The sequence below is a fragment of the Bubalus kerabau genome, chromosome 11 (assembly GCF_029407905.1).
Source record: "Bubalus kerabau isolate K-KA32 ecotype Philippines breed swamp buffalo chromosome 11, PCC_UOA_SB_1v2, whole genome shotgun sequence".
NCBI lineage: Eukaryota > Metazoa > Chordata > Mammalia > Artiodactyla > Bovidae > Bubalus > Bubalus kerabau.
Window position 1 is genome coordinate 16,807,885 of NC_073634.1, and position 24,609 is coordinate 16,832,493.

General features: G+C 43.0%; 2 long non-coding RNA genes across 2 annotated transcripts; one reads left to right on the forward strand and one right to left on the reverse strand.

The window, feature by feature from the left end:
• Nucleotides 1-720: 720 nt before the first annotated feature.
• On the reverse strand, nt 721-2,275 carry LOC129622361 (uncharacterized). The gene is made up of 2 exons (XR_008699926.1): nt 2,100-2,275; nt 721-1,038 (listed from the first exon to the last, which is right to left on the reverse strand). It is a non-coding gene; the product is annotated as an uncharacterized LOC129622361 (long non-coding RNA).
• Nucleotides 2,276-5,444: 3,169 nt separating this feature from the next.
• On the forward strand, nt 5,445-18,458 carry LOC129622362 (uncharacterized). The gene is made up of 3 exons (XR_008699927.1): nt 5,445-5,824; nt 15,061-15,198; nt 17,334-18,458. It is a non-coding gene; the product is annotated as an uncharacterized LOC129622362 (long non-coding RNA).
• Nucleotides 18,459-24,609: the final 6,151 nt, after the last annotated feature.

Here is a 24,609-nt window from a genome sequence, read left to right on the forward strand (position 1 = left end):
CCACCAACTTCCACTGTAATACTTACTCACCTACCTGTTTGCAGTCCGCCCTCCCTTTAGTGTGAAAATAGTGTGAAAATTCATGACCCCAGCAGAGACCCATGCCCCTAATTATCCATCAGATCCCACACTCTTTCATCTACTCAAGGGAATCACTCCAATATTTCCCCCACCCCCATTCCTTTATCATCAACTTACCCTCTCTGCCTCAAATAGCAACCTCTGCTTCCTTCTAAACTTTTCCAGGTATGCTATATAACAGAGGCCTGTATTTGTGTAGCAATTTTACTTTCTTATAATGGTTATGCTGGGCTTTATTGCCATTTATAAAAATGGAAGTGAGGCTAATAAGCTTCCTTTGCGTGCATGCTAAGTCACTTCAGTCATTGCCAACTACTTTGCAACCCCATGGACTATAGCCGCCAGGCTCCTCTGTCCATGAGATTTCTCAGGCAACAATACTGGAGTGGGTTTCCTTCTCCAGGGGATCTTCCTGACCCAGGGACGAAACCCACATCTCTTGCGTCTCCTGCATTGGCAGGAGGGTTCTTTACCACTAGTGCCACCTGGGAAGCCCAAGCTTCCTTTAAACTTTACTAATTCTCTCAAATTCTATTTCTGTAGGCTCTTACATGTTGGCCTAGAGAATCCCATGGACAGAGGAGCCTGGCAGACTACAGTCCATAGGGTCGCAAAGAGTCAGACATGACTAAAGCAACGTACATAGCACACCTTCATGTTGGCAGACAAATCATGGAAAATACTCCTTATTGCCAGCAGAGGGCACTCTCATTGTGCCCACACTCTTCACAGGAAGTGTGTTCTGGAGTCCAGGTGAGTTTCAGTGCGGGAAACATTTGCCTGGGGTTTCTGGTTATAATATTTCCCCAACAGGCACCTGTTTAACTGGCATTTCCTGGCATGCACACATCTTCGCATATTTCTTTGTTGGTTGAGTTTGGCTTGAAGGGGAGGTTTCAGTAAATCATTGCTTCACATCATCAGGTAAGTTCAGATTTCCTTAGCTTGGAAACCAACCTAAGCAGAGAGATAAAAATAAACATGATCTTGAGTAACTCTTCCTGGACTTCACTGTTATACTAATAGGGTGTTAATTAGTAAAGAGTGCTTAACTTTTTTACTGCCAAAATAAACAAGCCAGCTTTGTTTTTGGCTGTGGGCCCTACAACTGCATCTCAAGGTGATTTGCAAACATTAATTAAATACTTCAGTGCACACCCAAGTAGGAGGTATCATTAAGCCCTTCTCCAAGATGTGGAAAACAGATGCCCTAAGCGACTCGATGACTTATTGAAGGTTAGCATCAAGCTGGGACTGGATTTAGAATTCTGCAAACACTTCCAAGACTCCGTATCCATTTCTCCAGACCTCTCCATCAAGTCATCACCTTTCAGCAGACGTGGATACCTCTTCCTTCACCAGCAGCTATAGCATCAAAACGTTCCAGGATGGTTCTGTGTCTTGTGCCTGCTTGTCCCGTTGATACCTTTTAAACTGTCGGCTCCCTGTCTCCTAATACTTGTTTGAGAAAATGTGATCTTCAAGATGTTCATTGATGCACAGACTTAGCCTGATCATTTAGAGTAACTATGACGCTGTAAGTATAATCCCCACTGTCATTTAATGTCCTCTCCGAAGAGGGAGGCTTTGTGTTTCCATCATGGGCGGACCCAGGTTCTGGCCCATGGAACTTGGTAGGCTCAAGCATGGGAAATACTCACACTCTGTAAGGAGTAAAGGGCTCCTTTCCTTAGTCTTCTATTTTCAAAAACGGAATAGCACAAGGTGGCCTTAGCAAGGAGCACCCACCCCCCCGACCTTACCCCACCCCACCCCACCACCCCCCCTCGCCGCCAGGCATTCCAGGACCCTGTGCCCAAGACAAACTATTTATGCTCTGCCCGGCCTGGGGGCCATGGCTTACATGCACACTGGGCCAGTTTCACAGACAAGGAGGTGAACCACCTCCCAGGCCCAGAGGCCAGTCACTGTTGGGAGTGAGCCCTGCAGAGTATCGGGTTCAGCACTTCAGGTGTGTCTACCCTGAGACACAGACTGTAATTGCAAACCTGGAGCACCTGCAAACCTCCCTGGGCTTTACTGTCTGCTTCCAGGTGTGACGTCAGGCTGACTTGGCCGGATGGTCCCGGCTTCTGAGAGGAAGGTCAGTGAGTCCATTCCGCTGAGTTAGCAGAATATTTCCAAAGGGGTTTCATACCAGATGAGCGGGGCTTCCCAGGCAGCGCTAGTGGTAAAGCACCTGCCAAAGCGGGAGACGTAAGAGACACAGTTTCGATCCCTGGCTCGGGAAGATTCCCTGGAGGAGGGCATGGCAACCCACTCCAGTATTCTTGCCTGGAGAATCCCGTGGACAGAGGAGCCTGATGGGCTACAGTCCATAGAGTCCCACAGAGTTGGACATGACTGAAGCGGCTTAGCATCCATGCATACTCCAGATGAGTAGCTTGAACTCAGGATGTAGCAAGCCATGTACAGTTCACACCTAGCTCCTCCCCCCAAGAAAGAACTCCGTGAGGATCCCTCCAACTTTAATTAATGAACTAAGTGGGACTCTCCAGGCAATCCTGACCCCCACTGGATACACAGCTGCTGCTGCTGCTGTTGCTAAGTCACTTCAGTCGTGTCCGATTCTGTGCGACCCCATAGACGGCAGCCCACCAGGCTCCCCGGTCCCTGGGATTCTCCAGGCAAGAACACTGGAGTGGGTTGCCATTTCCTTCTCCAATGCATGAAAGTGAAAAGTGAAAGTGAAGTTGCTCAGTCGTATCCGACTCTTAGTGACCCCATGGACTGCAGCCTACCAGGCTCCTCGGTCCATGGGATTTTCCAGGCCAGAGTACTGGAGTGGGGTGCCATTGCCTTCTCTGGGATACTCAGCAAGGGCTGCCAAACTGGGATACGAGATGTCACCTGTAGCTGTTAGCTTCCTTTCACCCGTCTCATTGCTTTACTTACTCTCCTAAGGCAGAGCAGAACCCCATATTAATGAACCCGTCACAAGCTGAGTCACCAGACTTTGGTTAATACAAGATTAGAGCCTTTAGCTGAAGCAGCTGATATCTGCAAATATGTTAAGGGTTTCCAGAGCCTTTGGCAATATCTCCTATAGGTTTCCTGAATCACCAGCAGAATATGGAGGTAGTTTAAAGATTCTCATGGGCTCTGCAACATCTGGATGCCCAAATCTTGCCAGAGTTGTGAGGTGGTTGGCACACACTCTGCGTGTCTCCATGGACAGGACTGAAGTTGACTGAAATGACTGAGGGGACTCACTTGTGAAGATCATGCAACTTCAGCTTAATGGCCAGACAGTTTCCTTCTGCACAAATTAGGAGCAAATTTTGGTGACACTGTGCCACTTAATTGGCCCTTATAATTACTTCTGGAGTAAAGAGTTCTATGAGTGTTACACAGAGTGTTGGAATGTGTCCTATTCATTCTGCTAATGTGTGTTGAGCCAAAAGGAGGAGGGAGGGAAGATAAAGAGGAGAGAGACTCCTAGAATTTGGTTAAAGCAGAAAGTGGAGACCCTAGGTTGCCAGCCTCATGCAGGCATAAGGCTGCAGAGATAAGGACAGATCTAGAGGCATCCCCAGGGTCCACCAGCTGTATGGACAGTGTGTACTGATTTATAGTCAAACCTCCTGTACAACACAATGCACAATACAAATCAGCTATTAAAAAAAAAAGAATGAAATAATGTCGTTTGCAGCAACATGGATGGACCTGGAGGTTATCGTACTGAGCAAAGTAAGTCAGAAAGAGAAAGACAAGTACCACACAATACTACTTATATGTGGGATCTAAAATATGACACAAATGAATGAAACAGAAAGAGACTCACAGAGAACAAAATTCTGGCTGCTGAACCAAAATGAGAAGAGTAAGTGTGCAGCTCTGGTGGAAATTGATGGTATTAATATTTGGCCAGAAGATCCAAAGAAAGCTTGAATCCCATCTCACCAATCCCTTCTCCTGCTGTGAGCCTCCTGAGAGTGCATCCAAACGCCGAGAAGAGCAAAAGGACACTCGTGTCATTTGACAGCTGGACCAGAGTCTGATGACCTCCTGTGCAGACCTTTCTAACCACAGCCCAGTTGGAGCAGGCAGTTTAGATGCTCCCTCAGCCTGAGGCTCAGTCTTGAGGTCTTGTCCCCTTCTGGTGAGTTCCATGGCATAGGAAGTCATGAACAGCTTGCTCAGGCCTGTCCTCGATGCGGGGCAGGGCAGAGTGCAGCCTAAGATTCTAGTGCATTAAGTGAGAGACAGAGCATGGCTGCCTGTACCTTTAAAAGGCAGAGACGGGTACACGCTCAGTTTCCTGGAATTTGGCCAAATTAGCACCTTCTCCTTTCTGAAGGAATTTGAAGGGAGTAGGTAGACAGCTGAGCACAGAAGTGGGTGGGGTTACAGATAACAATTATAATCAGTTAACCTGGAGCTAGATGCTCTAAAACAATGCCATAAACATGAACCAGACATGGAGCAGGGATATTTGAATGGAGCAGAGAAAATTATTATTCCTATCTGTGGCTAATATATATAAGAGAATGGGCTAAAAAGCTATGTCCATATTTCAGTTGCTTTCTTAAAGTAAATTTCAGAGTTGGAGTGGGTTTATTACAGAAACAAAGTTTTTGACTCAAGGTGTGGGTGCAAGGCTTTCCAGAGGGCTTGGGCTCACGATACCTGTGGCTGCCCCTTTCACAGTTACGGTTTTAAAATTTTTACTAAATTAGCTAAAAAAAAAAATAGCATTTTGTTGGTTTTGCTTTTTTTTTTTTTTAATAAAAAATCCAGGCTTCCCCTGGATCTTCAGGCCAAATTCTATCAATTTCCACCAGAACCACACACTTAAAGATTCTTCTCATTTTGGTTCGGGCCTGCAGGATTTCACTTTCCTCCCATGCGGCGGGATCAGAGCAGAGTCAGCACCCGCTTCTGGATGCTGTGGTCCCTCCTCATTCTCTCTTCTTTGGCGGGCACTCGTGGCAAGGGGCTGGAACTTCTGGAGCGCCACCCCCCACCCCCCTCCCCCCTCCCCCCCACATCCTCTCCCTGCCTCTCTCACAGTCAGTCCTGAGCTGTCACCAAGGCGTGGGCTTCATAGCTTCGGGTGGCGCCAGGCACTAGGGGCAAGCCAGATCTCGGCGCCTCCCACCTCACCCCCACCCCTCCTCTGTTTTTTTCCTGTTGTGGCAGGAATGGGCGGACTTTCCCTCCCTCAGTTTCATAAGGGAGAAGGAGGCAGGTCCAGATTAAGTGACGAAGAATCAACAAACCGATCCCTCTACCTGTTCAATGGTTTGCAGTCAATGAGGATGGTAGCTGCCCTCTGTGCGCATGCTGGGGAGAGGAGCCGGAGCCTAGTTCTTCTTGTTGGACTTCCGGGGCTGTCCCTTAGGGGCGTGGCCATAGAGGGCTCTGGGCAGTGATCTGGGAGCATCTTCCCGCCTTTAGAGGTGGTTATGGATGTCCATCCTGAGTGTCTCCTTCACCCCACCAGACCTCAGAGGACACGGGGAGACGGAGATGCAAAGCTAGAGGAAAAACGAAAACTTATGGCGAAATCCTCACAAGCTATTTGGACAGTTTCATGCAGCATGCATCATTATAAGCTTGTCTTTCATAGAAAAAAGGTGTTGGGGAATCGTAATGGCTCTGATACCTGCAGGGAGGGGCAATACCATGGCCATCCAACAGCAAGCAGCTTGGAAGAAGCCAAGGCAACAAGTAAAACTTCCAAAATTTGGTATTCGATCACTATGCAAATTAATTCTTGGTAAGTTTGATCTGCTTTGGAAAGTAGCTAAAGCTTCTGAAAAACTTTAACAGAAAAACACCTTGTTTTGTCCTGATTTTAACAGAGGTGTCTCATAAGTTTTCCTGTTGATATGGTAGCTGTTGGTTTTACATTTCTATTATTTTTACCATGTTAAGTAAGTGTTCTTCTGTATCTACATTTTAAAGCATTTTAACCTGTATTTTGATATTTAACAGTATTTATAGTTAAAGTTTTATTTCTCCAAATCTATTAAAGGAAATTACTCTAGCATAACATTACTGGTTTTTCCCTCCTACTCTCAGAGCTTTGCAAATGAGTCTCTTGGGAGAAGAGTAGGCATTTTGCAATTCACACACTACTTGCTATGTAAATGACAGGATCCAAGAGAAAATGGTTCTATTTCTGTTGTTTTTGCTATGTTTGTCAGAGACAGGAAATCCTAATAGAGAAAGCAAAAATTTGGTGGCGGTGGTGGTGGGGCATTTAGATTTAGATCTTAATTAGCCTTGATTTTACAAAGGCACGTTTTAAATTTACTAATTTCTGTTACCTAAGGAACATGAAAGATAATGCTGTTCATATCTGGAAGCTGTCTAGATAGTAGATTATCACTCAGACAAGTAACTAATTGAAATTCACCATGAAAGGAAATTAAAATTAATGGCAGTTGTTCCTTTCAGCAGATTACGACATAGAGTTCGCAGATCCATTTTAGCTGCTCATAGCAATAAAAACAAACCAAAATTGCCTAGAAGGTCTAGAAGAAAGAGCTTTTCAATATTTTTCAATCTCCCTTTTTTCTTCTAATGTTTCCTAATTAGAAAATACTTTGAAATTCCTTTGTTCTCTATGATAGATTATATCCTCTTTCCCCAGCTTGTGGTTGTATGCCATCATCCCGTGCTGCAGTCTTGAAAATAACGATGACTACACCCTCCACTCTTTCCTGTCTTTCATTCCTCGGCACCACACGGCGCCCACTTCCAGGAGGACCTTCCCTTCTTCTATGATTGCCCAATAGAAACCACTGGGAATGCTGGAGACTTTGAACCAGGATTAGATATTACAGAGTAGCATTAAAATAAGTGGGCACTTACCATGGAGCCCTAATAATCCACCATTCTGTTTTATTTCTTTAGGGTAAGTTTTGTTGTCTTCTCTTGGTCTTCTTTTTAACTGTGTTCAACAGTTCTATGTACAACATATTATGTTTTGAGGCTTAGTGTGACTTCCAAAGTTCAACCTGGTGTAACTCGAATCTGTTTCCTCTGTGTGCTATTGTCTAAGGTTTGCTAGGATTCCAGGAATCTCAGTCGTTTCAAGGCTTTGATCAGGAGGTTCCTGTCCATCTTGCCTGAAAGTTAAGCTGTCATTCCATCTGCTAGCCCTCCATGCTACTCTACCCTTGCCCTGACCAGTAGACTCTCTTCCCTTTCTGTGTGCACAGTTCTAGTTACACTTGGCAATGGAATTCATCATTGCAATAAGTCTTGCTTGTTTGAAAAGAATTTATGATTTTGGAGTTGAAAACAAAGAATCTGGTTCAAGAAAATAAACTAGCATTTAGAGACTACCTAATATATTTCAGATATGCAGATGACACCACACTTAGAGCAGAAAGTGAAGAAGAACTAAAAAGCCTCTTGATGAAAGTGAAGCAGGAGAGTGAAAAAGTTGGCTTAAAACTCAACATTAAGAAAACTAAGATGATGGCATCTGGTCACATCATTTCACGGCAAATAGATGGGGAAGCAATGGAAACGGTGACAGACTTTATTTTTTTGGGCTCCAAAATCACTGCAGATGGTGACTGCAGCTATGAAATTAAAAGACGTTTGCTCCTTGGAAGAAAAGTTATGACCAACCTAGACAGCATATTAAAAAGCAGAGACATTACTTTGCCTACAAAAGTCCATCTAGTCGATACTTTGGTTTTTCCAGTAGTCATGTATGGATGTGAGAGTTGGACCATAAAGAAAGCTGAGCGCCAAAGAATTGATGCTTTTGAATTGTGGTGTTGGAGAAGACTCTTGAGAATCCCTTGGACTGCAAAGAGATCCAACCAGTCTATCCTAAAGGAAATCAGTCCTGAATATTCATTGGAAGGACTGACGCTGAAGCTGAAACTCCAATACTTTGGCCACCTGATGCAAAGAACTGATTCATTTGAAAAGACCCTGAAGCTGGGAATGATTGAAGGCAGGAGGAGAAGGAGACAACAGAGGATGAGATGGTTGGATGGCATCACTGACTCAATGGACATGAGTTTGAGTAAGCTCCAGGAGTTTGTGATGGACAGGGAAGCCTGGTGTACTGCAGTCCATGGGGTCGCAAAGAGTTGGACATGACTGAGTGACTGAACTGAACTGAATATATCTCATGCACAGATTATAAAACCTTTGATCAACTCATCTCATTTAATTTAACCTGGAAAACAAATGTACAAGGTGTTTGATTTTTATGGAAGTATAAAATAATCTTCTAAACCTGCCCAAGGTCACTTGTATAATTAGGAACAATGATTTGGGTTTCAAAGCCCATGCCCTTTCTCTCACCAAGCTGGAAAAGGTTAGGCATATGTAAACACGGCAAAAGTGGATAAAATAACATGGGATCAAGCAGACTGCCTTGAGGTAAAGCCTAAAGAACCACTGAGAGTTAGAACAATGTGAATCATTACAAGTATTAATAATAGTTGAAAAAATAATGGAAAAGTTATGATGTGTCAGGCGCTGGAATTATAATCTCCTTACCACTAGGCAGGTACCAGGCATCCCCAAGGACTGGTGAGGTTGGGAGCCCCACTCAGGTTCTCTAATCTGGGCCTGTCTTCCCACCTGCAGGGTCAGGTGCTCCCCACCTCTCTGTCCATGGTGTGTGGTGTGTCGAGACACTGCTGGGAACACAGTGTGGTGTTCACGTCTGCAGCCATGCCTGCAGCTGTGCTGATTCTCAGGTGGGATTAAGTGGGGGGAGTAAAATTATCAGGGCTGGAACTTAAAAGTTCATCTCTTAGTTGTGTCTGACTTTTTGCGACCCCATGGACTGAAGCCCACCAGGCTCCTCTGTCCATGTGATTCTCCAGGCAAGAATACTGGAGTGGGTAGCCATTCCCTTCTCCAGGGGATCTTCCTGACCTATGGATTAAATCCAGGTTTCCTGCATGGCAGGCAGATTCTTTACTGTCTAAGCCACCAGGGAAGCCCTAAGAACTCTCCATTGTTTCATCACTCTAGGTCTTTCTTCCAATTCCACATCATCTCTAAGCCCACTTTATTGTCAAAGGGTGAGAGCTTCTGGAAAACAAGAGTTATTAAACCCAGGTATGTTTTCAGTTAAAAAAGCAAACAGGACTTCCAATTTGAGAAAGAGCAAATTTGTGTAATTCAGACCAAACCTCCCATTGAAGACAAGGAGAAAAGCTGAGTAAAGCTGTAAATCATGAGTTCATTTGATGATACTTAACCCAAACAAAGCAAAACTTCATTGTTCCTTTTTGGAAGATACTAGAAAATTAACTCATCACTCTAAAATCCAGGAAATGAAAGGGAAAAAATCAAGCATTCTTCTTTGATTTTCCTTTACAAGGTAATCAATAGTTGATAAAAAGAAGTTTCTCTTTATAGTATTCTTAATAGTCCAGCTAATAAGCTGAGAGGCATGATGGAATTAGAATATCACCATTTCATAGTCCCCATTGAATAAATGGGTCTGGGTGTTAATTATAAATGACTGCTAACATCACAAAAAGACAGACAATCAGGGTAAGTTTAGATGCTACAAAGCTTACTGTTCTTACTGAGATTCAGTCAGTTTTTCTTGCATAAATTTACCCAGAGCTCCCAAAAGCCCTTAGTTAATTTCCAGAGTTTCAAAAGTATTTATTCTAATACTTTTTGCACTTTTGATTGTTCCTTTGTGAAGGGGTGAATTTCCCAAGGTCCTTACTCCACTTTCAGTAATGGCACTCAGATTTTGTTTATTTTTAAAATATATTTGTCTAGACATTTCACAGTAAAGGAAACACAAAGTGCTGTCAAATATATGAAAAGATGCTCAACCCCAATTATGAAACGATATCAAAAGCTTTTTGTAAGCATTTATGATGAAACAGTGATTGTATTAATGTATTGTCTGAGCCGGATATAATATCTGAAAAGAATGAAATAAATATTAAGACACAGTTTCAAAAAAAAGAATAAAGAAAAACTGGTCATGTCTCTTCAGGCTAAAGATAATTGCAATGAGCATATTAGTGGGTTCCCTGTCAATACTGTTCTTATGCAAGTAGACAGATGGGCTGATGACTGACTATGGCAGAATATTTGAAGAGATAATGGGTGAAAACTTCCTAAATTTAATGAAAAACATTGATCTACATATTTGAGAAGCTCAGTGAATACAAGTATAGGAAATTAATAGAGATCTATATGTAGGCATAAAATTGAACTGTCAAAGCCAAAGACAAAAAGAAAATTGTTGAGATTAGAATTCATGTAGTGGCCTTACTACAATAAAATTTTTTATATTTAAATTTTTAATATTTAAAAAATTTAATGTTTCTAATATTTAACTTTTAATTTAGAATTTTTAAAAACAAAGAAGGAGAAATTAAGACATTTCAAGATAAACAAGAATGATGAATTTGTCACTAACATTCTTGCCCTAAAGGAAATACAAAAGGAAGTTCTTCAGGCACTAAAGGACTCTAGGTAGTAACTTAAATCAACAAGAAGAAATAAAGATCATTAGTAAAAGTAACTACATAAATAAATATAAAAGACAGTAAATGTATTTTTTCCTTTGTAACTCTTTTTTCCCTTATTTAAAAGACATCTGCATAAAACAATACTTATAAATCTATATTGATAGACACAATATGTATAAAGATATAATTTGCAACAATAACAATACAAAAGAGATGTGGGATTTGATCTATATAAGAGTAAAGATTTTAGATACTATTAATTTGAAATTAAATTGGTATTAATCTGAACTCAGTTCAGTACGGTTCAGTCGCTCAGTCGTGTCCGACTCTTTGTGACCCCATGAATTGCAGCACGCCAGGCCTCCCTGTCCATCACCAACTCCCAGAGTTCACCCACACTCATGTGCATTGAGTCGGTGATGCCATTCAGCCATCTCATCCCCTTTTGTCCCCTTCTTCTCCTGCCCCCAATCCCTCCCAGCATCAGGGTCTTTTCCAATGAGTCAACTCTTCACATGAGGTGGCCAAATATTGGAGTTTCAACCTCAGCATCAGTCCTTCCAATGAACACCCAGGACTGGTCTCCTTTAGGATGGACTGGTTGGATCTCCTTGCAGTCCAAGGGACTCTCAAGAGTCTTCTCCAACACCGCAGTTCAAAAGCATCAATTCTTTGGCACTCAGCTTTCTTTCACAGTCCAACTCTTATATCCGTACATGACCACTGGAAAAACCATAGCCTTGACTAGATGGACCTTTGTTGGCAAAGCAATATCTCTGCTTTTTAATGTGCTATCTAGGCCGGTCATAACTTTCCTTCCAAGGAGTAAGTGTCTTTTAATTTCATGGCTGCAATCACCATCTGCAGTAGACTGTTATAAATTAAGATGTTAATTGTTTAACACAAAAGAAGGCAGTAATAGAGGAATAGAAGGACAAAAATGACATATGTAGAAAAGAAATAATAAAATGAGAAACATAAATTGTACCTTATCAGTAGTTACATTAAATGCTAATGGATTAAATTCTTCAGCTAAAAGATGGGAATGCAACTATATGCTGCCTAGATTCAAAGAGACAAATAGGTTGAAAGTACAAAGGTGGAAAAAGGTATATCATTCAAATAGCAACCAAAAGAGCACAAGTGGCTATATCAGAAAAAATAGACTTTAAGACAAAAATTGTTGTTGAAGACAAAGAAGAACATTTTATAGTAATAAAAGGGACAATCCATAAAACATTTATATGTGATCCTAACAGCAGAGTCCCAAAACACATGAAGTAAAAATTGGCAGATTTGAAGGGAGAAATAGACAATTCTGAAGTACTTAGAGACTTCAGTACCCCATTTTCAATAATGGTGTGGTACAGTAAGAAATAGATTTGCTCCTTTTCCTCAGTTCTTGGTACAAAGCCGGTAAAACCTTTGGAATTTCCTTATAGGAGTGTCTTTTGTTATTTACAAGGAGCCTCATTTGAGAACACCCAAGTTTATGCTAATTAAGGTAACTTAGGTGCAGTTCCTACATCCTGCAGCCTCAGGATGGAGTTGGTTGCCAGGAAGACCAAGTGATTAGGGTTGGGACTTTCAGCCCGACTCATTGATCCCAGGGAAGAGGGTGGTGCTAGAGATTAAAGTTCTATAAAAACTCTGGGTCAACAAGATTTGATGAACTTCTGGATTGGTAAGTAAATCCACAAGATGGGAGAGTGGCAACCTCAGTTCCATGGAGAATGAAGCTAATGTACATGGAGTACTTCCAAACTCTGCCCTAGGTACTTCTTCATCTGGTGGTTCCTCTATATCCTTTATAATAAACTGGTCAGTGTAAGTAAATGTTTCTCTAAATTCTGTGAGCCAGTCTAGCAAATTAAACAAACTCAAGGAGAGGTTTGTGGGAACCTCTGACTTATAACTGGTCAATCAAAGGCAGAAGTAACAACCTGGACTTGTGATTGGTGGAAGCAGTCTTGTGAAGACTGAGCCCTTAACCTGTGGAATCTGATACTATCTCCAGGTTGATAGTGTCAGAACTGAGTTAAATTTGTGGGACACCCAGTCAGCGTCCACTGAGAACTAGAGAATTGCTTGGTGGTATTGTAAAACACTCCACAAATGGATAGAACAACAAGGCAGGAGATCATCAAGAAAACAGAAGACTTGAATAATGCTACTAACCAACTGGGCCTAACAGACATCTGTAGAACACACCGCTCAACAACAGCAGAACACACATTCTTCTCAGAGCACATGGAACGCTTTCTAGGGTGGACCATATATGTCAGGCCATAAAGCAAAGCCCAATAACATAAAAGGATTGGAATCAAACAAGGCATGTCCTCTGTCCAGAGTGGAACTAAATTGGAAATTACTAGCAGAAGGAAATTTGGGACATTGACACTGTGTGGAAATTAAGTAATAACTCAGTGGGTCAAAGAAAAAATCATAAAAGAAATTAGAAAACACCTTGAAATGAATGAAAATGAAAATACAATATACATTAAATACAATATACATTATGGGATGTTTTGAAAGCTAAGCTGTGCTTGGAAAGCTACTTATAGCTGAAAATGCCTGCACTACAAAAGAAGGATCTCAAATACAAATCCTAATATTGTAACTTAAGATATCAGAAAAAAGACCAAACCAGACCCAGAGTAAGCAAAGGGAAGGAGATAAAAATTAGGACAGAAATAAACAAAGTAGAGAATTGAAAAACAATACAGAAAATAAATGAAATCAAAAGTTGATTCTTTGAAAAGATCAACAAAATTGACAGAACTTTAGCTAGACTAACCAAGTTAAAAGAGAGATGATTCAAATTGCTAAAATCAGGAAAGAAAGAGGGGATATTATTACTCACCTTGTAGGAACAAAAATAATTATAGGAGACTATTAGAAACAATTGTATGCCAACAAAGTAGAAAGCCTAGATGAACTGGATAAATTCCTACAAAGATACAAACTACCAAAAATTACTCAACAATAAATAGAAAATCCCCATAGACCTCTAACAAGAAAAAGATTGAATCAGCAATCAAAAAATTCCTGCAAAGGAAATCCCAGGACCAGATGGCTTCACCAGTGAGTTCTACCAGATTTTCAAAGATGAATTAACACCAATTTATCACAATCTCTTCCCAAAAAGTAGAAGAGGAGAGAATACCTCCTAACTCATTCTATGAGGTCAGTATTACCTTGATACCAAAACCAGACAAAGATATCCTAAGGAAAGAAAACTAGAGACCAATATCTCTTATGAATATAGAAGCAAATATCTTCAACCAGATACTAACAAAGAAAATCCAGCAGCATATAAAAAGGATTTATTCCAGGAATGATATTTTTTCAATATAGGGAAATGAATCAATGTAATATACCAGGTTAACAGACTAAAGCAGGAAAAATCCATATGATCATCTCAATAGATGCAGACAAAGCATCTGACAAAATCTAATACTCTTTATATCAATAACCTCAGATATGTAGATGACACCACCCTTATGGCAGAAAGTGAAGAGGAACTTAAAAGCCTCTTGATGAAAGTGAAAGAGGAGAGTGAAAAAGTTGGCTTAAAGCTCAACATTCAGAAAACTAAGATCATGGCATCTGGTCCCATCACTTCATGGGAAATAGATGGGGAAACAATGTCAGACTTTATTTTTTGGGGCTCCAAATCACTGCAGATGGTGACTGCAGCCATGAAATTAAAAGACACTTACTCCTTGGAAGGAAAGTTATGACCAACCTAGACAGCATATTCAAAAGCAGAGACATTACTTGGCCAACAAAGGTCCGTCTAGTCAAGGCTATGGTTTTTCCAGTGGTCATGTATGGATGTGAGAGTTGGACTGTGAAGAAAGCTGAACATTGAAGAATTGATGCTTTTGAACTGTGGTGTTGGAGAAGACTCTTCAGAGTCCTTTGGACTGCAAGGAGATCCAACCAGTCCATTCTAAAGGAGATCAGTCCTGGGTGTTCTTTGGAAGGAATGATGCTAAAGCTGAAACACCAGTACTTTGGCCACCTCATGCGAAGAGTTGACTCATTGGAAAAGATTCTGATGCTGGGAGGGATTGGGGGCAGGAGGAGAAGGGGATGACAGAGGATGAGATGGCTGGATGGCATCACTGACTCAATGGACGTGAATCTGAGTGAACTCCGGGAGTTGGTGATGGACAGGGAGGCCTGGTGTGCTGCAGTTCATGGGGTCGCAAAGAGTTGGACGTGACTGAGTGACTGAACTGAACAGAATATCCTTTATGAAAATGTTCAGTACACTAGGAACAGAAAGAAACTTCCTCAGACTAATAAAGGGCACCTGTGAAAATTCCACAGCTTACAACATACTTAAATGGGGAAAGACTGAAAGTTCTCCTGCAAAATTAGGAATAAGACAAGGATGTCAGCTCTCTCCATTTCTATTCAACATTGTCCTAGAAACTCTAGGAAGGGCCATTAGATGAGGAAAAAAATAAAAGACATTCAGATTGGCAAGGAGGAACTAAAACTATCTCTATTGCAGGTGACATGATCGTGACCTTGAAAGACAGGTGCTGGAATGGTCCCTGGCCATCTTCTAGCCTCATTAGCTTCTGTTGAGGACCAGTTTAGCCATGAAGTCTTGACATCCTCCTGCTCCCCAGCAGTACCTGTTACTGAGGTGAGGCTGCCAGTTGTCAGGTTCACGTTACCTTTCTCCTCCTGTCCCAAGGATAGGGCCTCTTTGGGTTGGCTGACCCTCTTGCCCATCCTGCTCCACCACATGGGGGACACAGTCCTCTGGGAAGCTTCCTCAGGTCCACCCACCAAGATGCCTCACTTGGCCATGGATACAGCACATCCCAGGTGCCACTTTGGAGGTAGATCTTCTAACCTCCCCGGCTACCCCTGGTGGTGCTAGACCCCAGCTTTCCCAGAAAGAGAAAGAGTGAGCAAGTTTTTTGAGTCAGGACATGGAAAGAAGGTCATGTGAAGATGTGAACAGCCTGAAGACATGGGGATGGGGACACTCGTTTATAATGGATCAATATTCCAAGGGATAATTCCCATCCCATTATCGGAAAAGGTTGGGAAGGGCAGCATCGGTGGAGGAAAGAATCAGAGAAGAAATCACAGCATGGTGTGGGTGGGGCAGATGTGAAAGGTTTCATTGGCAGAAGGAACTGAGCAGACCAGGGCAGGGAGAAGGCTGGTGCAGGAGCATCCCAGCTGTGAGGGGCCCGAGTAGCAGAGGCCCAAAGAGGCACACAGGTTGTGGGCCTGGTCAGCGGCATGAATTCTTTGCTCAGGGTTATAGACAGATTAGTGCCCAAAGAGAGAGAGCTGGAGACCAGGCACCCACGGGACTAGCACCAACCCTGGGGTTTGGAGAAAGAGGTTTAGTAGCTTCCAAGAAGTTCACTTTATGAAAGAAAGGGCAATGTTTCTGTTTAAAAAATTCCAACGGGTCATTCACTTATTGTTCTTCATAGAAATCGTTTTCTGACCTCCATCTTTCACCTGCAGCAGGAGCAGGAAGTCGATTGGAAGAGCCGGCAAGGGCATTCCCAGTGCCAGGCAGTTGTGCAGCTCAATTCAAATCAGTTCTACTCAACACAGATATCTTGGCTGCTCCCTCATTCTCAGCATGATGCTATCACTGTAGATTCAACCAGGATGTCTCATAATTGTGAACCTTTCCATCAAAACCATTAAGCGTGCAAATAAGTGGGTTTACTTGTTATTCCTTTTCTTCATATATATTTATAAATTAGAAAAAGGTCTTGGTCAGATCATGTGTCCTGACTTTGGACTCAGAAAAAAGACCAATACATCAACTCTCTGTTTATATAAATAATGTAGCTGACTGAGGTCCAGTCTGCCAGGTCTCACTAGAGTCAGGGCAGGAACAAGTGTAAAAATGGGTGTTATTGGCAGTGAGCACTGTAAGTTCAAAGACAACGAGCTGTGCCTGGTTCAAAAGCTATAAAAGTGAAAACTGTTCTTCCCACCCCCAAGGCCACTGGGCAAATACCCACTTGCCCTCTGAGGTCATTCAGTCTAGAGCTGCAAGTTTTTATGATGTCTAAATAGGCACTCTGAGCAGAAAGAAACACCAAGCACATCACTTGATGGATTTCTCTGGATATAGTGGGAAGAGTATGTATAGGTCTCGAGGTCACACAGCTTAGGTTCTAATAATCCCAGCCCCACCACTGAGACTGCAGTGGTCATAGGAAGCTCCTCAAGCTGCTTGACTGCACATTCCCTTCTGTGAAAGGGGTTGCTCAGATCTGCTTCACAGTTGTTGGGAAGATTAGGGAAGGTCTATTCAAGAATGTGTCCACATGCGTGCGTGTGTGCTCCACTGCTTCAGTTGTGTCCAACTCTTAGTGACCCCATGGCTCCTCTGTCTATGGGATTCTCCAGGCAAGAATATTGGAGTGGGTTACCATGCCCTCCTCCAGAAGATCCTCCGGATCCAGGGATTGAACCCACGTCTCCTGCATCTCCTGTATTGTAGTCCGATTCTTTACCACTGAGCCACCAGGGAAGCCCGTGTCTGCAGCAGGTGTTAAATAAATGTCTGTTCTTGTTCCTTCCTACAGTGGAAGGAAGAGGTGATCCGAGGTAATTTGGGACTAATAGAGGATTTTGCACTGGATGGGGACAAACGGATCACCCCAGATTTCCCTTACTCTTGGATTTATTCGGGTGCGCAGGCTCAAGGTTCTGTCTAAAGGGAATTTGGCTGCACAATGGAGCCGTCAGCTTGAAAATATATAATTTGTTTCCCCTCTCCCTCTGCCATCACAGCCTTCCTCGGCAACCTCCTGAACAATGCATGAACTCCTCAGAAGACTTATCTTCACTGCTCCTGCAGCTCAGCCATGCTACAGCAGAGGGAAGCCATACATCTTGTCTCCATAGAAACTGTCATGTCCTGGAACACAGCGTGCCTTCTCTGAGTCTGGGCCCTTCACCTCCCAGGCTGACGTCAGTCTTGCCCTCCTTGAGGCTATGCGTGAACTGAATAGGGGTTCTGCAGTGAGTCCCCACCCTGGGATTTTCAATGGCCATCGCATGGAGAGCAAGACAGTGGATGTGTCCATGGCACTAGCCGTCTCTGATGATGTGACCTGAGAACCCTCAGTTCACCAAGCCAAGTGCTGAGTTGGCGGGAGTTCCTACAATCACAGCATCCAGGCCTCCACGTGGCATAAAGAGGAGCATTGTCTCAGCAGAATAAGAGATGATTAGATGAATAAGGCTAGGAGCAAGACTGCTTATTATTACCTGACCTCAGTTGATTCTGTGCCCAAACACTGAAATATAGGCAATTCATGGAATTCTTTTCTTTCTTTCACAATAATTACACAACACAAGCTATACAAGCCTGCTGCCAGTGGTATTTGCAAATGAATATCTTAGAGACCAAACTCCACATTAACATTTTTCTCTGTGTTGAAAGATCATCACTAAAATGTCTTCTTTCTTTTGCCAAGAGTTTATATCTGACTTGGCCCACATGTCACAAATTACCATATGGCTGAGACTGACCTGTTAGTTCAGCTGGAAAACCACGTTGGTTCTTAATAGTAGGCTGCCATTACCAGTTCCATGTATCCAACATGAGCTGAGTCCTGACGTCCAACTCATGACCCCTTACCTCATCATGGTCAAGCACCTCTTTTTCCAAGTCCTCAGCACTCTCTCCAAGCTCCCTATTCAACCAACCTCCTAGCTAATACACCAGCAGAAGACCTAGCACCCACACTATCAAGATAATCTGGGTGGTGCCTGCCAACTGTGTATTTCCTTTCTTGTTTCCCATCTGCGTTCACTTTTCCCTCATCCTTACCTCCATGTCTCCAGACTCAGAAGACCAGGTGTCTGGACTTTGCTTCAGAGCCAACACTCCCCCCCGGGGCAAGCAAAGAGAAAGAAAGAAAAAAGCTTGAAAACAGAAAAACAATAAAATTAATGAAACAAAGAGCTGGTTCTTTGAAAAGATCAATAATATTGACAAACTTTTAGCAAGACTGACAAAAGAGAGAAGACACAAACTACCAATATCAGGTGTGAAACAAATATCACTACAGACTCTGCAGACATAAAAAGAAGGATATACTACAAATAACTCTACATGCACAAATCTGACAAGTTAGGTAAAATGGACCATCCCTTGAAAAACATGAACTATCACAACTTAGCAATAAAAAGATAGATTTGAAGAGTCCTATAACCATTAAGAAAATTGAATCTTTACTTTTTAAACTCCCCCCCAAAAGGTCTCCAAGTTCAGATGATTTCACTAGAGAATTTTACCATTTAAGATTTAATACCATTTTACATAATGTCTTCCAGAAAACAAAAAAGAAGGAAACATTTCCCAGTTCATCTTATGAAGCTAATATTACTCTGATACCAAAACCAAAGACAGTATAAATCAAGAAAAATGCAGACCAGTATCCCTCAAAAATGTAGGTGCAAAAGTTCTTAACACAATTAAATTCAGCAATCCCTGTAAAGAATTATGACCAAGTGGAATGTATTCCAGGGTTGCAAGTAAGACTCATTGAGATCTTAAATCAGTTGATATAATCCATCAAATTACTAAAGCTAAAGAAGAAAAATCACAGGATTATATCAGTTGGTGCAGGAAACACTTTTGACAAAATTCAGTACCCATTCTTGATAAAAATTCTCAGAAAAATAGGAGTAGAGGAGGAATGGAGAAGAACAGGAATGTGACAAAGAGCATCTACAAAAACCTCCAGCAAACATTACTTAATGCTGCTACTGCTGCTGCTGCTAAGTCGCTTCAGTCGTGTCCGACTCTGTGCGACCCCATAGATGGAAGCCCACCAGGCTCCCCCGTCGCTGGGATTCTCCAGGCAAGAATACTGCAGTGGGATGCCATTTCCTTTTCCAATGCGTGAAAGTGAAAAGTGAAAGGGAAGTTGCTCAGTTGTGTCCGACTCTTAGCGACCTCATGGACTGCAGCCTACCCAGCTCCGCCGTCCATGGGATTTTCCAGGCAAGAGTACTGGAGTGGGGTGCCATCGCCTTCTCCGGCATTACTTAATGGGGAAAGGCCTAATGCTTTCTCCTAAGATTGGGACAGGGCAAGCATGTCTCTTCCACTTTTGTTTAAGAGGTACTCAAAGTTCAAGATAGAATTAGAATTGATGCAGGGATAGACACATATCTATCTGACATTGATAGATCAATGGAACAGAGAACACAGAAATAGATCCTTATAAATTTGCCCAGTTCATTTTTGACAAAGATGCAAAAGCAATTTAATAGAAGAAAGATAGCCATTTTAACAAATGCTGGAACAATTGGATATAAAAAGCAAAAAAGAAAAAATCCATACCTAAGTTTCACATGTTATACAGAAATTAACGCAAAACTGGATTATGGACTTACACATAAAATGCAAAACTGTAAAACTTAGGAAAGGAAAACACTGAAGAAAATCTTTGAGATCTAGAACTGAAGGAAAGAGTTCTTAGACTTGGCCCCAAAAGCACAATTGATAAAAGGAAAAATTGATGAATCTGACATTGAATTTGTTTTCGTAGAGCAAAGTTAAATGGATGAAAAATAAGCTACAGGGAAGGAGGAAATATTTTAAAACCACTTACATGACAAAAGACTTGTATCTAGACTAGATAAAGAACTCTTAAAACTTGAGTAAAAAAATTAAGCAATCCAATTAGAAATGAACAAAAGACATGGAGAAATGTTCCACTGAAGGAGATTTACAGATGATAAATAAGCACATGAAAAGTTGTTCAATGTCATTAGCCCTCAGGAAATTCAAATTAAATTAAATTCAAATTTAAATTAAAGCAAAAAATAATGACACCATAAAATGTGGTGAGGATGTAGAGAAAATGGATATATTGCTGATGGGAATAGAAAATGGTCCAGCCACTCTGGAAAAATGTTTGGCAATTTCTTTAAAAATTAACCTGCAAATACTGTATGCTCCAGGAATTGCAGTCCTGGGTATTTATCCCAGAGAAATGATGATTTAAGTTCACACAAAATCTTGGCCCCAAATATTTATAGCAGTTTTATTCTAATAGGCAAAAACTGGAATTAACCCAGATGTCTTTCAAGGGGTGAATGGTTAAATAAACTGTGATAAATCCTTTCCATGGAACACTAGTACTGTGATCTAAATGTCTGTGCCATGCTCCACAATTTCATGTGTTGAAATCTTAACCCCTAAAGATGATGGTACTACTAAAGGTAGAATCTGGGTCCTTCTCTGAGTGCCCTGCTCCACAATTCATGTGTTGAAATCTCAACCCCTAAGACGATGGTACTTCTAAAGGTGGAGCCTTTGGGAGGTGTGTGTGTCATGAGGATAGAACCTTTATGAGTGAGACTAGTGCCTTGTAAAGGAGGCTCCAGAGGGACCCCTAGCCCCTTTCATCATGTGAGGACACAGCAAGAAGGTACTGGCTAGGAACCAGAAGATGGGCCCTTGTGAGAGCATGACCATGCTGGCAACTTGACCTTGGACTTCCCATTTCCAGAGAAATAAATTTCTGTTTTTTACAGTCTATGGTATTTTGTTATAACAGCTCAAGTGGGCAAAAATAAGTATTCAACAATAAAAGGGAATTATTAATACAGACACATGCAGCAACATGGATGAATCTCCGAAGAATTTTGCTAAGTGAGCAAAACCAATCCCCCAGAGTTACAAACTATATGATTCCATTTACACAACAGCCTTGAAATGTCACAATGACAAAAATGAACAGATTAGTGGCTGCCAGGAGCTAATGAGAGGACTGGGAAGGAAGTAGGTGTGGTTATGAGAGGGGAACACGAGGGCTCCTTGTGGTGATGGGAATGTTCTGGATCCTGACTCTATCAATGACAATATCACGATTGTGAAATTGTGCTGCACGGTTTAGAAAGAGGAACCACTGGAGAAACTGGGTAAAGGTACAGGGGATCTTTCTGCATTATTTCTTACAACTGCAGGTGTATCTACATTTATCTCAAAATAAAAAATTGAATTGAAAAATAACTGCAGAAAAAAGTGTATCTCCTTGTGAGGAGTCTCAGGGAAGATGATTTGGCTTTGTTGACCAGAGCAGCTGGATGTGATGAAATGCTAAGGAGATGTAATCATACAGATCAGAGGGAGAGACAGAGAAAAGCAGAGAGAACCAAAGGGATAGAGAGGCAGGGAAAGGAGGAAAACCAGGAGACATCTAGCTTTAGAGCACTTCCCATAAGAAATGATGAGATCATTGTTTGGGCATAAGAAGAATTGTTTAGGGATTTTAGGAGATATTTTTGTCCTGTGTAACCCTATCCTCTGGGTCTAGAAGAATACTTCAGCAAAGACCTGCATTCCTTGTCAATTTTTTTAAAGGTGGGATCTATATTTACTTGGATGTGATACCATGGCAATGATCTGCAAGGAAGCCTGGAACATTTCAGTCATATTAGATGGTTTGTGTGGGTTTTGGATTTTTAGGTAAATTACTTCTCTAGAACTGTGCCGAGAATGAGCTTTCACGATGATCATCCAGTTGTTATGCTCATGGTACCAGGGAGCAGAGGTTGGTCTGATAGGAGCAGCACCATCCTTAGAAAGTCTCCTTCAAAAAGAAGGAAATGGGGGCTATTCTACCATCAGAATTAGGGCATGGGGGCATGGACTTTTAGGACCCAGGTCTGTGAAATGGAGAACCACACTTCTGTGACTTTATGGCAGCAAGGTTGAGAGTCAAAGTCTCTCAGCAAGTACTGGCTAGGAATTAGCATTTGTTCAGTATTGTATATAAACGCACAGATATTAGACTCTTTCATGGATGAAGAGGTCAGTGGCGGGCATGACTGGACATGTTCAGAACCCGGGTCTGGCCACTGGAGAGCAGAAGGTCACGGAGGGACCAGCCATCCAGCAGACCCCCTACCGTACCTCACACCACCATGCGGTGGTTAGACAAGCCTCCAAACGCCGCAGGGGTGGCAGACCCCTGAGACTGGAAGTCAGAGAGGTTAAGAGGGTTTGTGGGGCCATGCCCTAATAATTACCTGTGGGCACAAAGCCACAGAGACGGGCTCTGGCCGAATGCCTGCCGCCCTAGAAAGGCTCTACAGCAGAGCGGAGACGTGCTGGAATTCAGAGTTCACCGCTGTGTGTCAAAGGGAAGAGGGGCGGGAGCAGGGTCTGCGGTCAGGACCTCGGGGCCCCTGCAGCAGTTCATTCCAGGGCACGGCCCAGCGCTGTTTGCAAAGGCGGAACAGTGGGCTCAGATAACCGAGCGACAATTAATGGTCACGTTCCCCAGCAAACTCCAGTTTTCCCCAGGAAGCCTGATTACTTGTTGTTGGGGAATCTAATTCAGAAGGCGGAAGAGAAAGCGGCTCCCCTCAGGGAACCTGACTGGAGCTCACCGCGGGGCCGGAAGCGGGATGAGGGCCTGGCGTCAGCCCAGCGCTGATGCAGGTGTGACTCAGCCGGCGGAGGTCAGGTCCCCACAAGACAGGTTTGGTGGGTGGGGACGAGCCGATGGCAGAGGTAGATTGGTTTGCATGAGAAAACACAGGAAGGAAAAAGATTTAGGGGGTGGAGAAAGAGGATGGGGAGTTTTCAGCAGCCGCTGCGAGGGAAAAGAGATTCTTGGGAGACTTTTAGGAAACACTGCCTGTCCCAGGTGGTTCAACGGTAAAGAATCTATTTGCAGGAAATGAACGTTCGATCCCTGTGTTGGGAAGATTTGTGGAAAAGGAAATGGCAACCCACTCCAGTTTCTTATCCGGATAGTCCCATGGACAGAAGAGCCGGGTGGGCTGCAGTCCGTGGGGTCACACTGGGTCAGACACTACTGAGCGGACTGAGCATGACTGAGCGACTGAGCATGCATACAGGGTCCATGCTGAGTAACCAGCTCTCTCAGCACTTCATTAGCCACCAGCAACCGCAGACCAAACACGTTTATTGAGAAGGCTCAGCTCACCGGGGTACAGGCATGGAGTGTTTTTATTTTTTTTCAGCAACTGCTCTCCAACTGTGTACTCTGTCATACTTCCCCACTGGCTAGCAGCTCCCCTGTCGACAGCTTGTCAAGACTCCAGAACTCTTTTTTATCACTTTTCACGACTGAAACAGTCTCACTCCAGTACCAAAAACTCCAGGACAGACTACAGTTGTGGCTACAGCAGTTTGGAGATGAGGGTAGGCTTGGGTGGGGGTAGGTGTTGAACTGCCCTCCACAGGCCTACAAGTCCTGTGCTCGCCCAGCTTTAAGACAGAAGAAAGAGCCCAGAGTCAGCAACAGAGTCACCGATGGTTTAATGGATGGGGGAACTTGTGTATTTGAAGTCAGGTCCTAGAGTGACATCCTGTGTGTGTAGGACGCAGGACATGGGGGCAGTCTTTGCTCCCAGAGGGACGGGAAGATTGCCAGATATATGAGGATGTCAGTTATATGATGTCAGGTTGGCTCATGGGTTATCAGGGAAACTGAAAGAGGGGCATGCCCTTCTCTTTGATAAGAACTATCACTAGCTCGGCCTGGGGCAAGTGTGCAGAAAGGTCATTCCTGTGAGTAGGGTGTAGGTGAAGCAGGCACTGATAGAGTAGGGGATGTAAGAGAGCAAGAGAACAGCCATCTTGAGTGGCCTGACCACTCAAGAGGAGAGGGCTCTCTTGTGGCCCCTCTGTGGATATTGCTACTAGAAAAGTAGCAACTGATGGGCTTCTGGTAGCCTCTGTGGGTCAGACATCCAACTGCTGTCCTCTCTGGGGCCTATAAGTCTTCCCCCATGCAAATTCCCTGAATCAGGTGGTCCCCCTCTCAGAAAATATTAAGGGAGTCCCCTCACCTGAAAGATGCCTAAACCTAGCCACCCTGTCTGGGGTCTGCTGAAATGTGGGGAAACCCTCACAATTTTGCAGAAGTGCAGTGTTTTGTGCACGCCCTTCCAGCAGTTTCTCCAGGCTCCAGCTGGGTTAGAAGCTCTGTCATAGTTTTGAACTGTCATGCTATGTCATACTTTGAACATACAGTTCAAAGACTTATCATATCTCAGAGACAGAGAGTTA